The sequence below is a fragment of the Lissotriton vulgaris genome, unplaced genomic scaffold (genome assembly GCF_964263255.1).
Source record: "Lissotriton vulgaris unplaced genomic scaffold, aLisVul1.2 SCAFFOLD_428, whole genome shotgun sequence".
NCBI lineage: Eukaryota > Metazoa > Chordata > Amphibia > Caudata > Salamandridae > Lissotriton > Lissotriton vulgaris.
In genome coordinates, this window is record NW_028254502.1 from 1077136 (window position 1) to 1103880 (window position 26745).

The 26745-nt window shown below is 45.2% G+C and overlaps 1 protein-coding gene across 3 annotated transcripts in view; it reads right to left on the reverse strand.

Annotated features, from left to right (window-relative positions):
• LOC147659521 (uncharacterized) overlaps positions 1 to 26745 on the reverse strand; it is an 83406-nt gene that overhangs the window by 22949 nt on the left and 33712 nt on the right. The window contains exon 2 of one of the 3 annotated variants that reach the window (XR_015307220.1): positions 3242 to 3791. The exons of the other annotated variants lie outside the window; for them this stretch is intronic. The gene's annotated coding sequence lies outside the window, so the exon portion shown is untranslated. Of the gene's footprint in view, positions 1 to 3241; positions 3792 to 26745 lie in introns of those variants that run through there. 3 annotated transcript variants of the gene reach the window in all.

Consider the following 26745-nt stretch of genomic DNA (forward strand, 5'->3'; position numbering starts at 1 on the left):
ATATATTAAATAGCAATAGAGAGACAAGGGTTGTGGTTTCTAAAACAGATAAGTGTTGCAAATCTTTCAAAATATTTCCGCCTCGCTATAACATTTTCGTACATAACTTCATATTTGGGCACTCTTACACATGTAAAATGAAAGCTAGTACTTACCTCTTTCTTACAAGTAATCCTTTACACTTCTAAAGAGGCTGCGCTGTGGTCTTGTGGGCAGTTCTCGCTTACTAATTTAGCAACTAGTTGGCCCTATGTTAACAGTAATTGGTACTCTTCTTTCTACATCCCAACAACGGACACAATATTGCTAATTATCTTGATTCGATGATGACGCACAAGGAGGTGGATGCTTTTCTCCTGAAAAGAGGAATATTTTGTGTATAAAAAAAAAAAATAACAAAAACTGATCTTTTAAACGTTTATCCTTTACAGAGGTCCTCATTTATTTTACTTGTAGAACATTGGGTGTGAGAAAATAAAACTTGGTTGAGGGGATCCTTTGCATTCATAATCAAAGTTTTTTGCCTCACCGAAAAGGACTTTCTACCCTATCATTATAACTCCTATCATTGTCTAGAGTTACACTAGAGGATACATACAGTTGGACTCTTACGATTCAGTGAACACACACACACTCACTCTACACTGGAATGTATGTTACCACTGAATACTCTGCTTCCTCCAAATTGTTTTTACAATTCTCAAAATGTCCACTGCACTGGAAAACAGGACTTATTTTGTAATCAATCTTTTTATTATGCATCTTATAAATGAAAATAACATTTCCAAAATTAAATTAATCGGTAATCAACATTGTACTGCAGATCGTAAGTTATCACACATACAACAATGGCCAATCAGTATTAAAATAAATCTGGGCTGATCCACAAAATCAAGTTCCTTAATACATAAATGTGAATAATGAGTGAATAGCCATGTGCTTTATTCTTACCATAGTGACTGTGCCACGAGCCCCAAATTCACAAATGCATTTTGGCACAACCATGCACTCTATATGTTGACTGTTCATCTACTGAGCAATGATCAATTTCTCTGAGCCACTCACGCAATGTTGGGACCTCTCTACCTTTTCACCATCCTGTGCGTTGAAGATGGCGTGAGCCTCCCGACGCTGAGGAAATAAGGGGATGTAGTCCGATGTAGTCCCCGGCTGCCCCCTTCGCCGCTTAAGTGCAGGTGCTGGCAGGTCAGTGAAACTGGCTCCTCTCTACCTTTTCACCAATGGGCAATGTCCCATTTCGGTATCAAGAGCCGATGGCGGAGGAGCACCCCACTGCGATTCTTCATTATCGTTTTATTTTTAAGCAGCTGGCTCAGCCAGCATGTGCAAGGAGGGGCAGGGTCAGGGCATGAGAGGGGAGAGGAGGAGTGCTATGTGCACTTTCTAAGTGAGCATGTGTGCTTAGGTTTCTCTAACCCGGCTGCATTGACCAATGGGCAGGAGAAACCCCCAGACTCCCCTACCTGAGTGGAGCGTCTTTCCAGCCAGCTCAGGCCAATCCCTGAGCTGCTCTCCTAGCAGGAGGGCAGAGCAGGTTGGACAGAAAGTCTGTGATTTTGTCCCAGTGTCTGGTGGGACCAAGAAGAACCAGCAAGGAGGCGTGACGCAGAAGGCTGTCGGCAGCTGGTAAGTGTAACTTTTTATTAATATTAAACTCACTCCCCCCGTCCCACCACTTTATTTATGTGGCGGATGCCGCTGTCAACAGCCAGAATCCTACCAGTGCACGGACACTCAAGGATCCCTCACATCCTGCCACAATACCTAGCAGGACCATCAAAGGGAATAGAGGATTATCATAGGGACGCGCCCTTTCCTTCTTTTAGGAGAGGTAGTGTTTGTTCAGATTCAAAATACTATCTTACCAGAGAGTAAAACGTCAGATGTGTTTACAGAAGTTCTCCTAAACTTCATACAGATCAAGATGTGGAAAAAGACCAGAGCTTATCGAGTGACTAAGCGAGGGGATGCAGTTGGGTATCTTGCAAGTTCTATGTGGACTCAATATCACAGTCCCTAGTCTGCTCACTTACTGGGTGGCAGACTAGGAGGCAAAGACACAAGACTGCACAACTTGAAGAATGTATCTGCAATACAGGGATCAGAAGATCTCAGGACTGTGGCAGGCTCGCCTACACACATTTCAAGGGATGAAAGTCAGGAAAGCTCATCAAAGTGCTTGTCTGGGTCTTTGAGAGCCAACTGAACATCAACTGCGTTCTCTTAGGCTACTAGCCTATACACCTGGAAATCCGTTCATGGGGCAATCTCCAACAGCCTCCCCGAGGCTGTACAGCAGGTTTGACTGACTTATGGAATTTTGCCTCCGAGAGGTTCACATCTACATCAGCCACATTTTTAGTTGGTTTAATGAATACTGCTAGCTACCCTTCGAACTACCATCGCTAGTGGTGGTATTAAGGCATCTGCACCAAAGAGAGAATAATTAGCCTGAACTATTTCAGTTGCTGTATATCCACTGTGCATCCCAGCAGCACTGGTACCTTCATGCACACCTTCACAAGAGTTAATTTCAAAACTTTGTGCTGGCAATTGTGTGTCTGCCTTACTTGGTATCACTGTGGAACTGTGATCGCAATTTAAATTGAAATCTTTTGCATTATCTAGAACCATCTCTGACGAGCGCAGAACATGCATCTAGTTACCTATTAGATAATGCCACTGCCAGCTAAAGCTGCTGTAGGGCAGAGCAAGAAATAGAAACGGCAACACAACTCTACTTCTAATGCACCTTTGGAAAATGCTCTTGGGTTTTAAAGAAACAATACAATATTCCCATAGGAATGGCTTCCTCTAATAGTGGCCAAACCTATATGTTGATTTCGAGACCAGAGATTAATTATCCAGTATAAAATGTCAACTAGTTCGGAAAGAACTGCTGAATAAGTTTTGGAGGCGGAAAACAATCACTCCCTTCTGCTCTGCCTGGCGAGTTCTTATTACAGGAAAAAAAAACTTTCTTTTAGATTAAAAATAAACCAAATCTTTCTTTAATTGCAGTCTAAAGCAACAACCACATATTTTATCATATACTTGCGCTATAATATTTCGGAGGATGAATTAGTCACAATATTTGATTAGGCTAACTTGTTTATTACAAAATGACTGAACCCAACACAAATCAATTTAATCAAAGTCACAAAAGACAATGATAATGCTGATGATTACAACGTTTACAGTTTTGAACGTAGTGACGGCAACCAGCAAACCCTTTCTACGAGTGGCAGTAGACTGTTAACTTGGATGTCTTCATGGCCTCTGTTTTGCATGATTGAGGGATTACTGTCATCAAAGTAGTGAAAGATGATATTTGTACTTGAGTTAATTTACCCCTGAATTTTAATCACTGAGTTACATAGTTGTTCCTCAATGAGCACTCCGCATCCCAAGGGCTTGGTGCAGGATCATGGTCTGTGCTCAGTCAGGTCGATTGTCTGATATAGATCCGAGTCTGTAGTCTAATACTCAGCAAGCCTAACAGTCCATGACTGGTCTATTTTCGGTCTTACGTTCAGCTGGTCCAATTGCTTGGTGAAAGCTTGTTAACCAGTGCAATTTTGGGTTAGTAGTCTAGTGCACTGCTTTGGTCTAGTGCTCAGTACGGTCACATGCATGAAGCGAGGTCCGGTACACGCTGAAGCCTCAGAACGCACACCAATATTAAACTCTACTGTGGTTAGTTGTCCATCTTCCAGGTGGTGTCCAGCCTTGAAGTGCCCATTTCCAGTTAGGGCTGTGAACGTCATTAGCTAAAGAAAATACACAAAAAGACATGTCAGTTTTGAAAAGAAAGCAATAATGCTGTAGCAGAAAGAAATGAACATGAAATTGATTTCTCCCTAAAATAATGGAACAAACGTGAGAACTGTGCTGTAGACAAGGCTACTGCGTTGTATGACTACCTCCAAATTTCCACGATGTGTATTATGTTTGATCCAAAATGTATATATGAAATTGCAAATACATTTAACTGAATTTTGAAAAATTATATGTTCTCAAAAGTTTGATCATGGTACTTTCACCGCTAGTACAATAAACTGTACAACTTATTCATGGATACTGGATGAAATAAATGCAAATACAAATTATTTAAAAATGGATCTCTCTTACCCATACTTGTCCAAAGAACGTTTCCAACTTGAATTCGACGGACGGGAGGTTCTGGCTTGCCCTTGATGAAGCGGACTTTCAGAATAAGTTTAGAAATAAAGCACGCTGAATTAAAACTCCCATAAATGTAATCTACTAATGGGTTTTGCATGTTTTTGTATACTGATTCAACCTAGAATATTGTGCGCCTACACGAACACGCGGGTTTAATTATATGTGCTCTTGTCATGCTTGTCATTCTGTTTTAAATAATACATTTACTTTGTCTTTCGTTTTGTCAAACATTAATTTGCGGCTGATTTAAATAATAGCATGTGCATTCTTTTAAATGTGCTTTTGTTTATGTCGTGTCTTTTCACGTGACTGTGCTATGTTTGTCTTTTGTATACAAATCTAGGTAACTTAGACTAATGGGTTAACATTAGCAAAGGGGGTGGGTAACAGAATAATTATTATTTCCTGAATTAATTATGGTCTTGTGTTTCCTTGCATACTAGAGTCATGCTAAAAGAGGCCTGTGGCCTATTTCTAAAATGGATGTCCGAAGTCCTGTCAAAGTTGGGCCTTGCACAGCAGCGTTTGAAAAGAAAAATATTTTCTGCAATAATTCTTTGAAAGTCGCTCCTAAAAGCAAGGCTGTGTGGAAGTAATGAATATTCTTTTGACAAAGCTTTCATGGTCAAGGACAGGATATGCAGTGGCGGAAAAGCTTGGACGGAGGAAGAATTGGATAACTTTACCTAATGTTGCGAGTCACGGAAGAGCCTGTGACACTCAGTCTATGAACAATGCCGCTCTTGAAGAAACGTGGTTTTTGCTATGCGAAAGGCAAATGACTTCATCGGACGGCATTTCTCGTCCAATCATACTTAGTGTTGCTTGAATACTTGTATTCTTTTAGTTCGTTTTAGATAGGAAAAAGGTATAAAAATTGCCCCCTTCGAAAGAGCACTGCTGGCTCGTTCCTGTGCTCCAGAGATGCTGTCGGACTTTCGTCTCACGTAAGATCCAATTGAAACTTTACTTTTTCCCTTTAGGCTCTTTAGTTTAAGTTGGGGAAATAGGGTTTAGGGATCTTTCCTAAATGTTTGAGCACTTCTCATGCTGATTTTGTTTTGAGCTGACTGTCAAATGTGCCTTTCTAATAAATAATTTTGCTTAATACAATTGCTAATAAAAGAATTTATGCTTCAAAATGCATTCTGCTCTATAATAAAGTTAATAAAATAGATTTTGAAATGACAAGCTGGCCTTATTTGTTTCCTTGAGTTACCATTAGTTAATCCATTGCCTATGATACTGACTTAATTAAATGTATTATAAAGTGTTTTTGATTAATTAGGTCATATGATTCAGTTGGTCAATTCATGTCTTAGTCATCATGGGCCTAGTGTTAGATTTATGAATTATGGTGAGTATCGTGGTGTAGAGTTGTTCATATGAGACTGAATTTCTCTTGGCCCGCTGGATCACCCTTTTCGCTCTTGTTGTCACGTCTCCGTGAATGAGGCCATAGTTCAGCGAGGTGAAAGTAGTAAACATCTGACACCCGTAGATCTGTGGGGACCAACTATTCACCGAGGTGTGAACACTCCTGCTTTTAACGTGGAGGTAAATCAAAAGCATGCGTTGAGTAATACCAAGTACTGAAATGCAGCTCTGGGCTCCGTGTCAACTAATTTACAAGCTTGAAGAGTCATAGAGGAGTGGATGGGGAATACATACTCACATACTGTTCGATTCATCTTTTTACATTTAAAATAATGTAATGCGGAAGGCATGACTGAAAAAATCACTTACACAGCCAATATGTCGGGCTTGCACTGTGTGAATAACTCTGCAGAGTTACCTGGGTAAAGTCACTAGGAGGGGTTAGGTAAGTGCATCTGCTGGGGCTGCAAGCCTCCGGTGTGAATCCCCTTCCAGGATAACAATACACAATTGGAGCTGCACCACATACAGACAGAAATGTTAACCGAGACAATATCTAGACAAAACAATGTAATATGGCACTTCCTTAGACAGTGTCCATAAAATCCATAGGTTATTCAATCAATCAAAAAATACTTTTATTTGACTTCATTAAAGTCATAAAAGATTGGGCGTACCACCATGTTTCATAAAACCGAGGATCAACATTTTAAAGCTAGAATTTAAGAAGAGACAAGAGTTGTAGGCGAGTGAAGAGACAGAAGAAGTTTGAAGATAAATCGTGTCAACAGGCAATAAATAATTAAGAAATAAAAAAATTCCAAAAGTTTGTAACATGATGAAGCCATCCTGGGCGATTAGCCGCTAATATATTAAAAAGATTATATAATCAGAGCAAATAAATAGCTGTAAACAATTATTATCAAGCTGCTTGTGTTAAATCGCTATTTTTGTCCAGTTCTTTTGCCGCCATTTCCAAAAGTTTATGGCTCTACAGGACAGTTGAATAGACGTCCCTCCGAGGCATTTTATAACTGCCGCTCTGCATGTCCTAATTTGTGCATTTCTTCGTGCCTCCTGCAGAACAGATTTCTGGATTACTAATAGTCCAGGGCAGATACATAGGAAGTGCAACAAAGACTCGTCCCCCTGTCCACATAGCCGGCATTCTTTAGTTGGCCATGTGTGTTTCCATTTGGGGGTTAGGTCCTTCGTGGGGTATGCCCTCAGCCTCAGCAACGTCAAATAATGCTTTTTGTGACATGAGAAATGTGCAGGCAGGTACTGTTGGGGTTTTAAAGTCTGGTACGATTGTATCACGGCCCAAACGTTTTTTTTTTGCGATAGCTGTCTTATCGATTAGTAAGGATGTTCTTTTGATCGTATTATTCACGGCTTTTCTGAATCTGGAAAAAGTTGTTATGGTCAAGCAAGCCTCCTCTAACTGTAGTGTCTGGAGCAAATTTTTTAGCACTGATGTAATAGAATGTTTTTGCCTAGTTTGGATTTCAATCTCCAATCTACAGTGATGTGCTAAAGTGTTCTCTTCAGCAGCTCTCATCCTCCAGTAATAGTTAACTAGTGCGCCTTGTCTGGCAGGTTGCTGTTTTTCCTAGTAACTATTACGGAAAGTTTTGTTTCTATTAAGGATGCGGAGGCGAGGATTATGCTGTACTTTCCTTTATTCTTACAGCCAGCAGTATTCAACATAATTGTTTACAAAAACGAACACTCCCATGGTGCTTTAGGCAGTCCACAATGTCCACTAATCAGCTTCTTCCATTACTTCCGAAGGCGTGTGCTTCCTGGGTCAACCTCCTCTTTCAAGACTGCGGCCAGAACCATCACTCATTTTTGGCTCCATCAGATCCTGAAAGTAAAGCAGAAGCCATGACACTGCTTCCCTGAGCTAAACAAGCAAGCAAGAAAAAAGCCAACCAACAAGAAGGATTACCAAGAGAGAATACATTACCATGGAAACAGTAATAATAAAGTTAGAGATACTTATACCATTCGAGACCTCGCTCCTACAAAGTGAAGCTCACCCGGGCGGGAGACAGGAGATCGCAAGAGCTGTGGGCGGGAATAATCCTCGCCTCCGCGTCCATCATAGAATTGAAACTTTCCGTCATGGTTACTAGGAAATTTTTCATTCTATGTCAGGACCAGAGGCGAGAATTATGCTCTTTCAAAGCTGATTCACTACCAGCGAGGCCATATCAACAACTGGTTTGAAATAAAATCTCTTGAACATAGAGTCCGATGACCAGTCAGCCGCGTTCAAAATGTCCTCCAAACTCGCCCCCAGGGAGAAGGCTTTGGACTCCATGGCTCCTCGCACTGAATGGGCACCGAACTGCAAGACGTTTATGCCCGCTTCTTGCATCACCCATCTGACCCAACGTGGAATAGTCGGTGGTGAAACCGCTTTGAAGCGCTTACGTAAGTAACTGCCCCTCGCTCAGCGGACGTGTCTCTTCGGTCATGTACTTATATTCCTTGAGACATCTGACCACGCACAACTTAGGAGAGTGATCGAAAGCTGGACAGGAAATTATTCTGGAATTTGATTTCGTCCTACTGGTCACGTGAAAAGAAACCCCCTGAGGGGTGTAGACCCTGCTTAAGATATCCAGAGCTCAAACGTCGGAGACTCTATAACAGGAGACCAGACATAAGAGCATTGCCAGTTTTGCCGAGAGTTCTTTCCTTGGCAAGAACCTATTGGATTGCCAGGACTTAAACAAGTGAAGAACCTTGTTGACGTCCCAAAAAGACGAATACCTAGGTTCCGGTGAAGCGTCAGTTAAATACCTCGAAACAATTTGCATACCATAGGGTGCTCCCTGACAGGGTGGCCCTGAACCGGCGTATGACCAGCCAAAAACGCCGAACGATAAGAATTAATCGTCCTATAAGCCAAACCCTGGGCTGCCAGGGAAGCCAAGAAATTGAGGACGGCTACCACCTCGCACTCCATGGGATCATGGTTGTTCTATACACATCAACCGACCCATCTAGCCCAGGCTGACCTGCACTGTTCGTGAGTGCTATCTGCCGACGCTGCTAACAGCAATCGTTGAGCGTCTAGCGATAGGCCACTGACTCTCCAGTGGTGCATGAAATCCACCCCGCCACAAGAGGCATTCAACCCTGCTGGAGGGTGGGGGGGGGGGGGGGGGGGAGGACCTTGAGGGTCCCTCAGGAGAAAAGAATTGCGGGATACAAGGATTGGAGAATCCAAAGAAAGTTCAAGAAGAACTGGAAACCACACTTTAGACCTCCAATACAGAGTTATCAGGACCACCCGCGCTTCCTGTCTGCGGACCAGAGTCGTGAGCCTTATGATCATCGCGAAGGGGGGAAAGGCATAACCTACGTCCACTTACCAGTCCTGCAGAAACGCATCCGTCGCTGCTGTAAAACTTTGGAAGCTGGTGAGAACGGCCCCCATGTGTCGTTCAACTGCTGGAAAACCTGCAGTTGAAGTTGCCACAAGCTCATGTCCGTCCAAGTCCTGGAATGTTTGTCCGCCACTCTACTGACCGCCCACGGGAGGTATTCTGCCGTCCCCGAGATATTGTGGGCAAGACAAAAGGTCCATAAATCCTTGGCCAAATCCGTGAGAGCCTTGGACTTCGTGCACCCTAGGTGGTTGACATAACGCACTGCGGAGACATTGTCCATCTTGACAAGGCCATTGCACGAGACTTTGTTCTTGGTCCAACACCGAATGGCGAAGGAGCCCGCCATCAATTCCAGACAACTGATGTGCAATTGGCTTTCCGCAGCAGACCATTTTCCTCCGGAAAAGGAGTCCCCTCAGCCAGCACCCCAGCTAAGTCTGCTGGTGTCTGACTATGACCAAATCCGGTTCGGAACCAAATATGGCTCTGCCGTTCTAGGCCTCCATATGGTCGAGCCACCAACTCATCTCCCTGCGCACCTCCTCCATGAGGGGATCCTGATCCGCATATTTGAGACCTTTGCGAAGATGGGCGGCCTTTAGGCGCTGTAAAGCCTTGTAGTGGAGCGGCCCTGGGAATATGGCTTGTATCGACGAGGACAAGAGGCCTACTACTCTCGCTATCTGTCGAAGTGAGTGGAGGTTCAAGCGAGGGTGCGTCTGAGTACTGTGCGAATCTTGATAATTTTTCTGGGGGGAAGGCTCAAAGTACAGGCCACCGAATCGATGGTGTACCCCAGAAAGGTTACCTGCCTGGACGGAACCAAGAGTGATTTGTTGTCGTTGATGACAAACCCCAAGTGCTGCAGCAAATCTGACGCCTCCTTGAGACAGGATGTCAACCGTAAGGGGCACTGCTCCAGAAGTAGGATATCATCTAAGTAGACAGTGAGCCGAAGGCCCTTCGCCCGAAGCGTTTTCACAACTGGTTTGAGAACCTTTGTGAAACACCACGGGCGGAGGAGAGACCAAAATGCAGGGTCGAGAACTCGTAAACCTGACCTCTCCAAAGAAACTGCCGAAACCGTCTGTGTGAGGGATAGACTGGAACTGTCAAGTACGCGTCCTTCAGGTCCAAACGCACCATCCAGTTGTTGGGTTGCAAGAGGTTGCGGAGAAGATAGATACCCTCCATCTTGAAGTGCTGGTAAACCAGCCATTGGTTGAATTTCTTCAGATTTATGACAGGACGTTGACCGCCGTCCGCCTTGTCCAACACGAAAACATTGCTGATAAACCCCAGCGGGTGTAAGAAGGTGGAACTATAGCTTGTTTCCGCAAGAGAACGGCCACTTCCTCGTCTATAACGGCGGCCGTGTCCAAAAACCAGTGGTCTGGGCTGAACCTTCTGAGAGGGAGTCCTGTAAAATTCTATCTGAAAACCTTGAACAGTTTGTGACACCCAGGCGTGTGAAGTAATGGTTCTTCAATTGCCCTCGAAAAGTGCTAGCCTGCCCCCCACCCTGGGTAGTTGTGAAGGGGAGACACTCATCTGCTGTGGCCATCTGGTGGACACGACCTTTGCCACCAAGACCTCTGACTCCGCGACGGGACTGGAAGAACTCCTGTCGTCCTGAGTCCATGGTCTTCTTACCACCTCTCGGAAGGCCTTGGGTGAAGAACTTGCTGGCCGAGCGCCCTCTGCCACGACCGGCACGACCGGCACGGACAAAAATACGTGGATTGAAAAGCATCTTTATAGAGGATTGCGCCTTGTCAAGAGAGGTGAAAGTTGAGAAGAATTTCGTCAACTCCATAATGAATGGATCAATGAATAAGCCGCCTTGGGCCACCGAGCCCACCTCCGAAGAGGCCAAATCCCCAAGTTTGGGATATATCTTCAGCAAGAAGGAATGCCGCCTCTCCATAGAGAGGGCGCAGTTTGCATTGCCCAAGAAAACTATAGCTCGTTCGGCCCAGTTGGATATCCGATCCGGGGACAAGGTCGAACCTGAATCTTTTGCCTCTTCAGCCAGCTCCAATATCTTCGTTAGAGGCCCGGTCATATCCAAGAGCTTATCTTGGCAGTTCTTCCAGGAATGACCGATGCCTTCTTTCGGGTCTCGGACATACTTTTGCAAGAAGGTCGCCATTTTTTAATGGACCTCAGGTGTCGTGGCCACCTTGCCCGGTAGGCCTGGTCTAGGGAACCCTGCCCTAAAGCAGGCCCTGACCTCCTTCTCAAAGGGTTTGCGGAGTCTACAGGCCACAAACGCTGACACATTCGCAGAGGGGGGTCCAGGCCGAGGACCTGGGGTGGACGAAGTCCTCAGGTACCAACATATCTGAAGGCACTTCCGGTTGAGAAGAGAGCTCCGAGGGGGGAGCAGGAGGACACCAGGGAGCAGACGGGCCTGCCTTGTCCAGAGAATCCCCTGCCGAGTCGTCGTCGTTGTCCTCGTGGGTGAACTGCTGTTCCTCTGACGCTTCAGGGGTGAATTCCTGCTCCAGTCGCTGAGATTTCGCCAGGAACGCAGATTTCAAGCGTTCGAACGCATCTGGCGCAGGCGGCGTGGTCGACTTGCGCTTTTCCGCGCATTGGGTCTTCTCGACCTGCTCAGCTTGAATAGCGTAAGCATATTTTATAATGAGCCGTTCAAAGGGCCCCATCACTGCCTCAACCGTCCGGTGGATAGACATGTCCATCGCGTCGCAGAATTCGTCATCCAGGGGGATGACTTGGAGGGTTTCCTCTTCCTGATATTCCGCCTTGAAGAGTAATGGCCCTTTCTAACGCAAATCGTGCGTAAATATATTTGCTCAAGGGCAACGATGGCCGATGTTAATAGGCGCGAAGCACTGACTTTCGTCCCGCCCGGCGGTAGGTCAGTATAATGGGGGCGACTCCCCCTTAACTCGCTGGGTGTAAAATAAAGGTCTGGGCCCACCCCCACCAAAGCAAGCAAGCGGCGAATACACTGAGGCGGGCTTGCAAAAACAATGCCTCATGGCAATCAGGCTGACCCGATCGGGTGTCCCGCTGTGGCAAAATAGCAAGGATCTGACCTGCAAGCAGGTGTCTGGGTTCCACAGACCGTTCCCGGTGCAGGAAGCGCTGAAAACTGCGAGGGACTCGCGGGCGCGAACAAACTTGATGATCCTCACCTCAGGAGCGGCACAGATCGAGTACACACCCGTGCCCCCCGCAAGTCACGACGCACTGCACCGAGATCGGGGCCCTAAGGGGAGCGAATCCGACGTTGCTCCTGCCATTCCGCCTGAGATAAACAACGCCAAATGCAGCGAACAAAAAGAAACCAAACGTGGGCGGCGATAAAGCGCCACACAACACAAATGAGAATAAACCAATGCGCGAACCGCGGTCCCAGTAACTTCTAATATAAACGCTGCCCAAAACCACACCGCTAAGCAACGGCTCAATACACAACAGAACACCTTTCAATACCCAAGTGAAATGTAAACATCAAAACATCACAGGCATTTCTTAGACAAAATTGTGAGAGAAAAGGGAAATTGCTACTTAACTTGCTGGCAGCAGGAAAGAAAGAGGAGGTTGACTCAGGAAGCACATGCCTTCAGGAGTATGGAAGGAGCTGATTGATGGACATTGCGGACTGCCTAAGGCACCATGGGAGTGCTAGTATTTTTGTAAAAAAAAAAAAAAAAATGTTTATGTTGAATACTGCTGGCTGTAGGAATAAAGGATAGTACAGCCCAAACCTCGCCTCCGCTCCTGAATTAGAATTGAGAACAAGCTTGTGGATTGTGCTGTGTTTAGTGCTGTAGTATCTTTGGTATTCAATATTTCTGAGCCGTATGCAATGGAAGGTAGGAATTTAACAGTGATTACTTTGAGCAAGTGCCCTGTTGAGCAACCTGAAAGCTTTTGCTGTAGGCTTTTAAATGCAAAGAGCAGTTGTTTGGCTTTCGTGCGGCCCTGGTCCAGGTGTAGTATATAGTTGAGGTGGCAGTCCAGTTGGAAGCCTAAGTATTTATATGAAGGCACCCTGATCAATGGTTTCTCATCTAATTTCCAGATTAATTTACTTTTTTTACTTGTTGAATGGTGTTTGGAGAAGCACATCAACTTCGTTTTTTATGGTTGATAGTGAGTTAAACTGAAGTGACGTAAGTTTCTAGTTTAGAGATTAATAGCTGCAGACATAGTGGGGTTTGTGCTAATAGGACTATATCATCCTCGTATTGAAGACTTGGAGTTGGAATTTTGCCCAATCTTGGGGGGTCAGCTTGAACAAGTTGGAGGTGTTTATCTAGGGCTGGGGTGTAAATGTTGAATAAGCAGGGGGCCAATACACACCCCTGTTTCAGCACGTTGGATGTTGCAATTTTACTAGTTATGCTGCGCCCATCTCCTCTCCTTATTTGGACCCACGTATCTGAGTGCAGGTTGATGATGGCCGTCAAAAGTTTAGTTGGTAACCCCCAGGTTTGCATCTTGGCCCATAGTTTGGCTCTCAATATCTTATCGAACACAGCTTTGAGGTATATGAAGCATGCGTACAAGTTGTTGGAATTTGATAAGGATTTATTAGCTAACAGCATGACTGCAGAGATGTTTGTGAGGGTGCCCATCCCTGCCTTGAATCCAAATATGCGTGGTAGGAATAAGGTTTATCCGGCAAACCCAATCCTCTAGGTCTATCAGCAGGTTCTAAGCGTAAGTTTTTGCCTCCACATTAATTAATGCTATAAGCCTGGAATTGGTTGGGTCATAAGTTATTGTTTCTTCCTTTAATTGAGTTCAATTCTTAAATAACTTTTGTTGACTTACACATTTGACTTCTTCGGGGGCTTTAAGTTAAAACGAAATACAACGTAATACATATATAGTAAAACCAAACCTGTAAAGAAAAACTTATAAAGTATGCTGTCCCTACCTGCACAGGACTGTTTCAATTGGAAGTCCTAATTGTGATGCATAAATGTAAACAAATTCCCAAACGGCGATGAGATGTCTCTGGTCTGTCAAAACATGTCGATGTTGACTTTTGAAATATTAAGGAATTTGGGTGTATATAGATGTATATATTGTGTGTAAGTGTCAATGAGTATTTATGTGTATATATGTATGTAATTGTGAAATATATGTATATAGATGTATATATTGTCAACACTGTACAGTTTGGTTTATACTATATATGTATTTCGTTTTAACTTATAGCCCTAAAGAAGTCCAATGTTTAAGTGGACAAAACGCATTGGGTGATGGTTTTTAAAGAATTGAACACAGTTAAATTAAGGGACAAACAACCCATGGATTTTACGGACACTGTTATATATAAGGGAGTGTCATAATACTTTGTTTTGTCTTGACATTGTCTCCGTTAACATTTCTGTCTGTATGTACTGCAGCTCTAACTGTGGATTGTTGTTCTATACTACCTGTTGAAGGGAGGCACCACTGGGCAGGGGTTGCATATGGAGATTTGCACACAGGAACATTCTTTTGGTCATAAATTATAAAAGTGACTGACGTTTGGGTGCTGCATGTAGTTTTAGGTCCACTGTCACATTTCAAGTAATCCCCTTCCAGTATGTGAGAACCTGCTTTTGCTATTGACAAATCTGTGTTGGCAAACTACTTTCCAAGACGGCCAAAACCAGAATAATAAGTCATTGTGCAACCACCTGTGAATAACTGTGGCCCTTCATTCATAACAAACATTTACAAGTCACAGCTAAAGTTGTCTGTAGCCAGACACTAACAATGAGCTAGAATCACATGCACCTATGTGCTTGACAAGCTTAACTAAGTATTACTGTTTCATCCCTAGTTTTTTTTCTGATACCTTAAATTGATGCAGTTGGCCACCTCTAAGCTGACCACTGCACTCCGGCCAGGAACCCTATACCAGAAACCCTGTCTCTCCTTTACAGTGCAAGACTTAAAGGTAGTGTCCTCAGAGAACATGCAGGTGCAGCTTTCCTCTTTCCTTTCCCACTCTTGGAACACCATTGATTCTGTTGGTATTTGGAAGGAAAGTAACTTGTTGTGAGTCGGGAGGCAGGTACCTTCAGAGCTTTGCGCGTGCTGCATTTTCTCAACAGGTTTGTGAGCATTGTCACAATTTTTCACTAATATTACATGGTTTCTCACCTCTACTTAAACTTTGCTGGTAACCTTCTAGTTTTGTCTATTGCAGTCCAGAGCTTTCATTCTTTGTTCCTCGTCCAGCCATTTTTCCTCTGGGCTAGGGCTAGGAATTAGTGGTTCTATTCGTGGCTGGCTATCCATTCTTTGTAATCATTCTATCCTAAACCATCATGGCCACTGTTAACACTATTTAACTTCCTGGTACTCAACTTCCTGTTTCTTCCCATTTAAGGAGCTTGCTATGCCATGAATTGCAAACACATCAGTAAGTTTATTCGATGTGTTCATCACATATGATACAACTGTTTTTGTCCCAGGTTTTCTGCTTGTTTTGCTGCTTCAAGATAACTTCTGGGATCACCATGGACCTGAATCCTTCCCTCTCCCATTATATTCATGGTGGATTGGAAATATTAGGTCTGTTGTCTTTTACTCAGAATCAGTTCCTGAAGATTTTTTATGCATTTGGTTTTTTAAGATCAAAAGGGAAAATTCAAAGGCCTAGAAAGAATAACTGTTATCAATTGAGCTAAAAAGGAGAAAGATTACATGTATCCAGTGGGAAAATACTATCAGCCAGATTCATCAAGCGAAATGCGCTCGCAAAAGGGCCAGATTCTGAGAATCTGGCCCTTTGCAAGTGCAATTTTTGCATTTGGGATTCATCATCCCAAATGCAAAAATCGCTAATAAAGAATTCGCAAAATTGCGAGGATTAGCATTTAAGGAATCTCTATTAGGGATTCCTTAAATGCTATTCATGAAACATTTAAAAACTGCGAATTCGTAATTTAGGAGCGCTATTTACCACAAAGTCAAACATCGTGGTAAATAGCGAAAACTTAGAAAAATGCATTTAAATGCATTTTTCTAAGTTGCATGTTACACACACACACATGTCCTTTGGACATGTGTGTGCACAACATCAGTGTAAATTCACATTTCAGGGGTGCTACAGGGTGTCCTTTGGACACCCCGGGCACCCTTGAAATCGCATCCTTACTTGCGATTAGCAAATAAGGATTGACTCCCCATTCATTCCCATGGGCCTTTAGGCCCACAGAAATGAATGGGGAGTTATTCCTTATTTGCGATTAGCAATTTGCTAATAACAAATAAGGAGGCTGTAGGAATTGCAATTTATTTTGCGATTTCTACATGAATCCCAATTTGCAAGTCCTTAATAGCGATTCCTTAATAATCGCTATTAAGGACTTGCAAATCGGGACTTTGATGAATCTAGCTGTATATGGCTTAAGATGCAGCCAGAACCACTGAACAGATTTACACCAAACTTGGAATGAAAACAGAACACAACTCAGAACGTGTCTATGTGTTGGTTTGGTGAAATCAGGTCAGTAGTTTGAGATATTAATATAAAAACACAGTTTTAGAACAGTTAACACTTTTGTACATCGCTATCATTTTAATTTGAGACTTATCACTCATGATTTCGGTCGAATAGATATTGATTTTTTTAAGAAATGTGATTGGCTGGCTAAGAGCTCTGAAAATGTTTTTGCTGCCATCTCTAAACTCTCCAGTCAGTAATGACTTGAGAGTTCTTGCTGTGGAAATAATGTTGCACAGCCACGAGAGGATATGGAAAGGGGGGTGGGGTCAGAGATACCTAGCACTAGAGGAGTGCTAAGGGGCACCTAGAGGTGTGGAAAATTCACAAAAAGGAGAGACACCAAAATAGGCCAATGACTTTCAGGTCACAAAAGATTCAAGAGTCAAATGAGTGGCCATTTTAGGTAACGGAATCAAATGCTTTTTGTGGTAGACTCTCAAATTAAATCAAATCAAAAATATGCTTCATTCGATTTTAGTCATTTAAAATCACAAAAGCAGACAGATAAAATATAGTTCATAAAAACAATAGGTTTAAAAACAAATATAAAGTACAAAGATAGACTTATTGGACTATTCATTAGATAATAGAATAATTAACACAGACTCATTGATATTCGGGGGAGTACCTTTTAGGGCTGAGTAAAATCCCAAGTAATCGGTACAAGCAGAACTATATATTGAGAAGATTAGCTATTTAAACTCCTCCTTACTGTTATTATTTTCTTTTAAAAAACAGCCATGACACAAATACAATAAATACTATCCAGCAATTGTAAATATAACAAGCATTTACAATGCAATAGGTTTCGCATTGACGTGAGTTTGAGCTATTGACATTGCAAATAATAATGCCTTTTTTTTTTTAAACAAATAAAAAGCATCGTTATTTACAATGTCAATAGCTCAGACTTGTGTCAATGCGAGACCTATTGCATTGCAAATGCTTGTTTTCATTGGAGTGTAAATGAGCATCTTACTCTGTAGCTGCACAATTATTCTTACCTAATTAGCTTGAGTGGGGGTGAGGCAGGTGGCGGTCTGCTCTCTGGGCGAACCACAACCAGGTGTGTTCTGTGCTGGAACAGTGGCACGTCTGCCGCTGCCCCGATAATTCACAGGGACATAGTTATCCGTGTAGCAGGTGTAGTGACGCCGGGGCAGACTGTAGAAAGAGCCACAGTCACTGTAAAAAGGAACCTGTTGCAGGAAGTGGAGTGAGGCGCTGCTTCCAACTTCCAGTCACATATTTCTCCGGCCCCTGTACGCCCGCCCCCCACCCTGGGGCACCCAAGGGCCGTGCGGGGTGTTATGGTGCCCTTTGAAAGGTTGTTTTATATCCTACAAATATGCCTGTTTTTTTTTTACATAACCGCGTTATTGTAAATATAAAAACACTAATCAGAGGAGCCCTTGCATCAAAATCTCCCAGAACCATTTGTGGAAAAATAGATGCCCTTGATGCCTTCACCTGTGGTATTCTCCTTTGATTCGCTAAACTCGCCCCATTTAACGTAAAAGAAATACGGGAGCACAAACCTTTATCAAAGCAGGGGGGGGGGGGCGGGGGGGAGGTCAGATTGACATGGTGTTCATCTAACAATGTGTCCACTGTATGGTCAGGTGAAGTGTAATAAATGAGTAAAATGACAACTCAACAGGCGCCGAAAAAGTCTGCATTCTTTCAAATGGTATCAAAAAGGAGGAGTAATGGGCTATTACTACTTGGTTACGAGTAGAAGGTCCAGCTACAGCGTGCCCAAAAGGATACGTATTTGCAAAAATTGCCGTGCTGTTCCTAAGGGAAAGTGGGGATAGGTACAGTCTGTGATGCGAATGATTATGGCAGGGTGACTAAAAGGAGATCTTTTTCCAACAGCCGTATGGATTTGTAATTAAAGCAGTGGACCTTCTGAATAAATCATTCCCGGTACCACTAGATTTATTTTAATTCACTCCTCCACGTCTACCCTCTATCCTGGCCCCATACCCGCACTTCATCCATACGGCTATTGGAAAAAGATCTCCGCCAAAGAGCCCCTCTAAGAGGTGTTGCCCGTTGGGTATTGCAGCGCCGACCCAACGAGGAGCAGGCCCAAATGATGAAGCATGACACCTGAAAGGGTGTGTGGGGGCATTAAATCCAACAAAATGGATTCCCAGGGTTACCTTTTAGTCACCCTGCCATAATCATTCGCATCACAGACTGTACCTATCCCCACTTTCCCTTAGGAACAGCACAGCAATTTTTGCAATATGCATTTTCTCAAACCCAAGAAGGCAGCACCTGGATCTGAGCCAAGAAAAAAAGGAAAACAAACAGATTTAAAGAGAAACAAATGTGAGGGGAGGCGCTGAAACTGAGCGCACAATACCGGTCTCATGGAGGGGCAGAGATTAGGCCGGTTGGTTTCGGACTGTAGTTTTGGCGTCCCACGGAGATGAGGTTGGCACAGGGGATAGCGAGCGAGGCCCGGCTGCTGCCAAGCACCCTGGGGTAGAAAGGAGCCCGGTCACCGGGAGAGACGAGGCCACGGGTCGTGCCAAGGGCACCCAGTGTCCGCGGTCAAGAAGCGTGAACTTATTTTGCGGCCTGTGACTGTTGCAGTGCTCCAAATTTACTACCGGATTTCTAGAGTATGGCGGGAGTTCAGGAGTGCAACTAAAGCAAAGCCCTATATGTGCATTGGGTTTCGGGGGGGGGGGGGGATTTCTTCATACACGACTTATATGGAACACTGAATCACTACATCTATCTATCATTTCGATAAACTATATTTATCTGACAGGATCGCAGCTCTCCGCGCACTGTGAACACCAGGTCACTTTTACCAATATAAAGCGTAACTTTTAGCCGAACTCGACATTACTTTATTAGCTGTGAAGGATGAAAGACTGAACCTACCCCGCCCGGATTCCAACCAGTGGTCGGTCATACACAAAGACAGATGCCCCACATTAGACTCACGCCCCACCAAGCAATATGTCCCTAAGGGACCTGTGTACTATACTGCTCGCTCGGGGAACTCTTCAAGAAGCAGGGACAAAGCTGCGTAATTGCTCTGCAGCTAATCAAGTGCCGGTTGGCGGCAGTACAGCCAATGGCAAGGTTAGGCCGCGAAACCGAACCCACGGTTGTAGCGCAGGAGACGCAGTGGCCGTGCCCGTGCACGTTGACTGTCCCTGCGCAAGCTGTGATGAGAAGACATGCCGAGCTGAGGTAGGGGATGTGTGTGTGTAAGCACCGGGGGCCCGGGGGGGTTCTGTATGTGTATGTGTGTGTGCGTGTGCATGCGTGTGTGTATGCGCGGCTGCGGGGGGGGGGAGGTGGGGGGGTTCTCTATGTGTGAGTGTGCGTGTGTGTATGGCCGGCGGCGGGGGGGTTCTCTATGTGTGTGTGTGCATGCACGGCGGCGGCGGGGTTGGGGGTGGTTCTCTATGTGTGTGTGTGTGTGACTGTGTGTATGCGCGGCGGCGGGGGGGTCTGTATGTGTGTGCGTGCGTGTGAGTCTGCTTCCAAGGAGCCATGGGAGACAGGAAGCGCGCGTGACCTGATCCGTTTATGCGCGTGTGCACATCACTTGTCTGTCTCCCTTGAAAGCAGAAATTATTACAATAGAGTCTCATAGCGACGATCGCTTTGCGATCAGTTCGCAGTGCGAAACCTAAAAAAGGATGCCCGACGAGTGCATTGCTTATCACATCGTGAGTGAGGAAACTCAGAACAAGCGGAAGATGGAGGCACGGAAATGACTTGTTCTTTAGTTCTTGCCCTGTGAGACAGTGCACGCTTATCAGCAGAGAAATAAGGTTGTAATTTGTGAAACAAGATTAAGTTGTCCTAATGTTGAAGCACAAAACTCTACCTGTCATACTTGCATGTACTGTGCATTTTGTGCACAGCAAATACTTGAAATGTTTGAGTGGTCTTATTTCAGTACTGTATGTGAAAGGCTGCGTGGGCAATTAAAATGACAGAACAAATTACATTTGACACTTTACAAAGTTTGTTGGCATGTTTTTGTCTTTTGTGAGTCATGCAAGCATTTTCTCAAAGAGCCATTGTGCAGGGGCAGATAAGTACTAATGTCTACCGCCGGTTGGCGGCAGTACAGCCAATGGCAAGGTTAGGCCGTGAAACCGAAACCACGGTTGTAGCGCATGAGACGCTGTCGCCGTGTGCGTGCTTTGGCTGTCCCTGCGCAAGCTGTGATGAGAAGGAGAAGACACTCCGAGCCGAGGTAGGGGATGTGTGTGTGTGTAAGCGCCGGGGGGCCGGGGGGTTCGGTATGTATGTGTGTGTGTGCATGCGTGTGTGTATGCGCGGCTGCGGGGGAGGGTGGGGGGGTTCTCTATATGTGTGTGTATGCGCGGCGGCGGGGGGTTCTCTATGTGTGTGTGTGCGTGCGTGTGTGTGTGTATGCGCGGCGGAAGGGTTGGCTCTCTATGTGTGTGTGTGTGACTGTGTGTATGCGCGGCGGTGGGGGGGTCTGTATGTGTGTGTGTGCGTGTGAGTCTGCTTCCAAGGAGCCATGGGAGACAGGCAGCGCGCGTGACCTGATCAGTTTACGCGTGCGTGCACATCACTTGTCTCCTGTCTCCCTTGACTCCTTGAAAGCAGAAATGATTACAATAGAGTCTCGCAGCGACGATCGCTTTGCGATCGGTTCGCAGTGCGAAACCTAAAGAACACATTATAGTAAGCACATGCTAAGTACCTCACGTCTGTGGTCTGCAGACACTTTTCAATGTGTGCTATTTTCCATATGTACAAATGAAGGTGGTAAATCACACTTGTTTACAAGTATGGAAGGTTAAACCACAATGAGTATTATGGGGCGGCAGAGGGGAATGCGGAAGAACATTCCTTCTGTATTAGGAGTCCCTAGGTGAAAGATCACATCCAGTAGTTCTGGGCAAGGAAGCGTCATCTTGCCCCATCCTGGCCCCTTGAAATGCATTTGCGTACCACACCTTCCTGTGCGCTGGCAAAGTGCATCTCAAGCCTCACTTCCTTTTTTCGGCATATTTGTAGGCTACAAAAATGCAATCTTCTTCCTTACAGTGATGGTCTAGCTAGAATGCTTGCCAATTCGTCTCCAACTGTGAGGTTTTCATGGGCTGCCTTATCCTGGACCCACACATCGTGGCTATTCCCCACCTACCAATCCTTCTCATGGTATGAGTTCTTACAGTGGTAATGCCTTTATTACTTTATGTACCTCTGTTAGGTACTCACTATCATGTTCCCTTATTCATTACTTTAGTTATGGCACCTGTGAATATCCTTTTGATTACCTGTGGGATTGTTAGCCCCAAATGTCCAGTAACTCATAGACTGCTTGTCTTTGAACTCACTTGGAGTCACCAGTAGGTATTCTCTGACAAACCCCAGGTTTCTGGCCTTACATATACACTTATATTTTCTATTTTCTAGGTCCCCAGGCTATCCTTTAGTCTGGATGAGACCCTTGTACCTCTTAATGGGTCTAAACGTTGTCAACACTTTTTGCAAACAAAACTTCTGATATATCATAACAGTGTGCGTTTAGGCAACTAAATGCCTGGTCTAATAGGATTTTATGCAGATTATGATGTATTACTACACTGGGAACATGATATCCGAATTGTCATTACGCTACACTACGATGACTGCAGTAACTTTTACTTTGTATCCAATCATTTTCTCTTGAATGAGTTCTGTGTGAGCCATTGTTTTTCATGTAGTCCCAGGTTCACATGGACATTTGGGATGCTCTTGTTTCTTCGAACCCTCTGCTAGTGGGAGCAGGATCATGGTGGGTCTGTCACTATTCATGGGATGCAATAGCTTATTTGGATCCATTCAATTCTGGAACTTTGCTCTGGAAATCAATATGTGGTACTATATGTATTCCACGCTTGAATTTTGATTTTTGATGTATATTCACAATCTGTTAACAAATAAGTCTCTTGGGATGTGCCTCTACTGCCCTGATTTGTGATTATATGTTCAACTGTATGCAAATTTCACACAACTGTAACTTGACACGTTTCTCAAAATATTCAAATTAATACTAACTGGAATTGCCCAGAAATCGGCAATTTAAGCACCGAGACGTCTTTTACTATTTACTGCTTTCAAGATCACAGGAAAAACTTAATTTAGAATTTAAAGGGTCTTACGTCAGCAAGCTGAAATATGGCATGGCGCACCACTTCTGTATTGGGATGAAAACTTTTGTATATATCATTGCTAAACACAAACCAAACACTGTATCTGTGGCGGAGAGAAGAAATGTAGATACTAGCACAGTAGCCAGTTTTAATATTGATCCATGTCGCATCATTTGCTACATTGTATAAGACCAGACTCCTGAAAAGCTTAAAAGAAAAGGCACAGTTTCCCAATCGATGGCAGTCATTTTAGCGACCTCAGCAGGATGAAAAGGTGAGCTGACAAAGTGGAATGCAAACCATCCACCATTTGTTCAGACATATGTATGCAATTGTGAGCCTGGTTATTTTTTATTTTCTTTCTTTGTTGGCAGTTTTTCCCGTACAGCAAATGAAGGTAGGAATGCAGGAACGATGTTTGCACTGACAGTAAACTAGTAAGCCTGTTCCCTTAAAAAATTCATTCCTTGATTTTCATTGCAAGGACAACTGATCAAAGGAATAATTTTCTTCGTTTTTTGTGCCCATTTTAAGCTCTTCAGTTTCTTGGCACCCAGCGGGAATTGCTGACGAAGAACCTGGCTAGTCTCCGGTCCCAGTGGTGGGTTTCCTCCTCCCCCCACCCCAGTGACTGCCTTGCCCCACGATCTCCCACTTGGACCCTAAATGCCGTAACTTGCTCCACAGTCTGTTTCCCTAGGATGGAAATGTCCAATAAATATTATATCCCTGTAATTTTCCTTTGGAGGAGCGTTTTGTATGAACAGTCAGCCCACCTACAGTAGAGCCTATATTACTCTGCTCTGCATTCTCCAGGGCGTACACAGCTGTGAGATGCAGAGACGCAGTGCTGGGGAGGAGGCTAGAAGAATAACATGAACATATGCAAAAGTGGAGGCTGGCGGCAGGGAGAGTTGACCAGAAATGCCTCTGAGACCTAGGCTCAGAGAGCTCAGGGGAACAATGCCTCTAAGGGATGAGTATAAAAGTAAGGTAAGGCCTGTAAAGTGTCCCACCAGAGAACAGAAAGACATTAAAAACAAGTGATATTATTTGCTTTAATGTTTTCCTCGTGACGCATGATTATATTTCACGAGAGCCACGTACTCGTATCGTAGAGTTGCACAGCGTGTCTGAGTGTACTCTCCTAGTATGGCGTCATACGAGTAGGCGTTTTTCACGTGCATGAGGCGGGGCTCTGTTGATTAGGTGTGTTCTCCACGTATGGGGTGGAGGCCTGGTCCCGCTGCTCACTGTGCGAATGGAGTCAGCAGTCAGCTGCTGGCAGGATGTTTCCACGGGGCTGCCGAGCTCTCCGTGGGCCCTTCCACGGCCCCCCACAGCGGTGCTGGTGTTACCGGACACGGGTCCGGACCCACCCTCCCTGCGGTGTCTGCAGGAGGCCTGTGGCGGGCTGGGGGGTGCAGTGTGCACCCTGCGGCGGGGGAACCTGGAACTGGGGGCCGACCCAGGGGGTCTCGAAGACTTCTACAATGCGGGTAAGAGGGCGAATAGTGGTGGGTAGATGTCTCTGCAACAAGGGACGAGTGAACAATGGCTGGTCTTCTGCATCGAGGGTGCTTGACCGGTACCTTTAAGGGTGTGTGTGTGCGTTTGTTTTTGTGCGGCGGCAGGGGGGGGGGTTCTCTATGTGTTTGTGTGTGTGTGTGTGCGCGTGTGTGGTGTGTGTGTGTATGGGCGGCGGCGGCAGGGGGAAGGGGGGTTCTCTATGTGTGTGTTCGTGCGTGCGTGTGTGTATGCGCGGCGGCGGCAGGCGGGGGTTTGGGGGGGTCCTCTATGTGTGTGTGTGAGTGTGTGTATGCGCAGCGAGGGGGGTCTGTGTGTGTGTGTGTGTGTGTGTGCGTTTGTGTGTGTTCCAAGGAGCCATGGGAGACAGGAAGCGCGCGCGACCTGATCCCAGTTCGAAAGGTTGCGTGTGCACATCACTTGTCTCCTGTCTCCCTTGACTCCTTGAAGGCAGAAACGATTGCAATAGAGTTTCGCAGCGACGATCGCTTCGCGATCGGTTCGCAGTGCGAAACCTAAAAAGGCAGATCTGCATTGCCTCCATCCCTCTCAAATCACTTTTGACTAAAGAGTTTCATTACTCTCGAATCACTAGTGACGTCAAGAGTTTCATGCTGATCATAAACAAAAACAAAGGAAAGATAAACACTTTAACAAGTGATTGTCCACAAGAAATGAACAAGCTCTTGCGCCCAAACCCTTCTGTACATGGGGGGAGTACGGAGGGCCTGGCCACAGGATATGCCCTACAGTCCAGGTCTCAAATCCATCCCTCGATGTACACAGCCAAAGGCTGTGAAAAACACTGGCTAGAAATTACGAACTACATTAAAAAATGAAATTCTCTGACAAACGCAGTCTTTTGCCAATGACTGTAACATGTCATACAATACCTATCAAAATAACCTAGCACGAGCCTATACAAGCCTTACTGGTCGATAACTGGTATGGTCATTTTGGTGGCCAGCCGTGGAAGACGGCTGACGCCTAATCACGGAGCTCCGAGAACAGAGCCCATAACTCCACTCCACTCCATCCCCATATATCGCCTCTCCATGGTGCCTTTACACACAGCTGCCAAAAGGCCACCAAATGCTGCATGGTGACACATATGCGGCTGTGCACTGACACCACTGTGACCACCAGCAACGATCTGCCCTGTGGCCGGGTGGGTGAAGCATGCAAAGCCGAGTGCTTGGGTCTGCTGCGGCCAGCGGGCACGATCTACGGCATAAAACTGTACTGAACACCCGATGCATCGAGCCAGCTGTTGAGAAGGTAAAACAGCACGAACTGTAAGGCTGCGCTGGCAAGGGTGTAAGACACTGGATGCGGTGTAGATGTGACGAGGAGTCCTGTAACGCACTCAAAACTAAGGCACTAAGTAGAAAAGTGAGTTGGCTGAACCCTGGTGTGTGGTACTAGCTTGGCAAGCTATAAGACACTTGGCAGAGAACAGACAAGCATTGTAAACTTGCGTTTTTTTGTCGGAGGTAAGTGGCAGAGTAAGGCTGCTGGGATGTGAGCTGCTGGCAACCTGCGGAGCTACAGTGTTTCAGGGCGCCCCAGTTCCTCCCGGGAGCTGGGGAAGCATAGGAAGGCCATTACAGGCCACAAAGCGAGGGGCCATCCCCTATGTGTCGCACTTTCAATTGATGGCAATGGAGTGCAGTAGGATCACGGATTGGATTTCACCCCCTCCCCCGTATTGTAAATTGATTTCAGTGGGTTGCGAGGCATCCAGCAAGCACAACGAGAGGTTTAAGTGCAGCGAATGTAACTGCAAGTTTGGAGCATTTTTTCTCCACAACAATGGTAAGCTGGGGCTTGTTTCAAATGCGTAGTGCTAAGTTCATTGTGGAGAGGGCCGAGTAATGCAGAAGGCATACGTACATTAATATACTACATTAAAGGAAACAGTATATACTGGAGTGAGCAGTGCATGAACTGATACTACATCTGGATGTGTTGCCTGGACTGCCCCCTCCCCTGCCTGAACCAAGAAGTGTAACTGCGCAGTGAGGCGTGAGCACTCCGCTCCTTTACCCTTTACTGCCCGAGGAGACAGTACCAGTAACAGCCATTTTATACACCCGGCCGGGTGAAGATGGGTAGGCTGAAAGGGAACAAGCTAAGCAGGGTACAACAGGAGACTCTAGCATAAACACTACTAATGATTTGCCACAGTCATAAGGAAAGGTCCTGGACCCCCCTGTCCATGAAAATCCGCCTTCAGATAAATTGGACATTATCCTTAACGAGATAAGAGAATCTAGGGCTGTGCTGGAGCAACAACTAGGTACACTCACAACTGATGTGAGCCTTTTAAGAGGCCATCACAAAAATCTTTCATAAAAAGTCCAAAAACATGCACTGACCCTATCAGAGATAACTCCATGGCGCAAAGCACAGACAGAAGCGGTGACGCAACTCCAGCAGCAAGTAAAGGAACTGCAAAACAGGGGGACGACGCAGAATGCTGCGCGCGTAGAAATAAAATACGCATAGTGGGTATGCCAGAAAAAAGCGAAGGTCGTGACCCAAAGAAATTTATAGACAAATTGCTCCGTACTGCTGTGGCGCC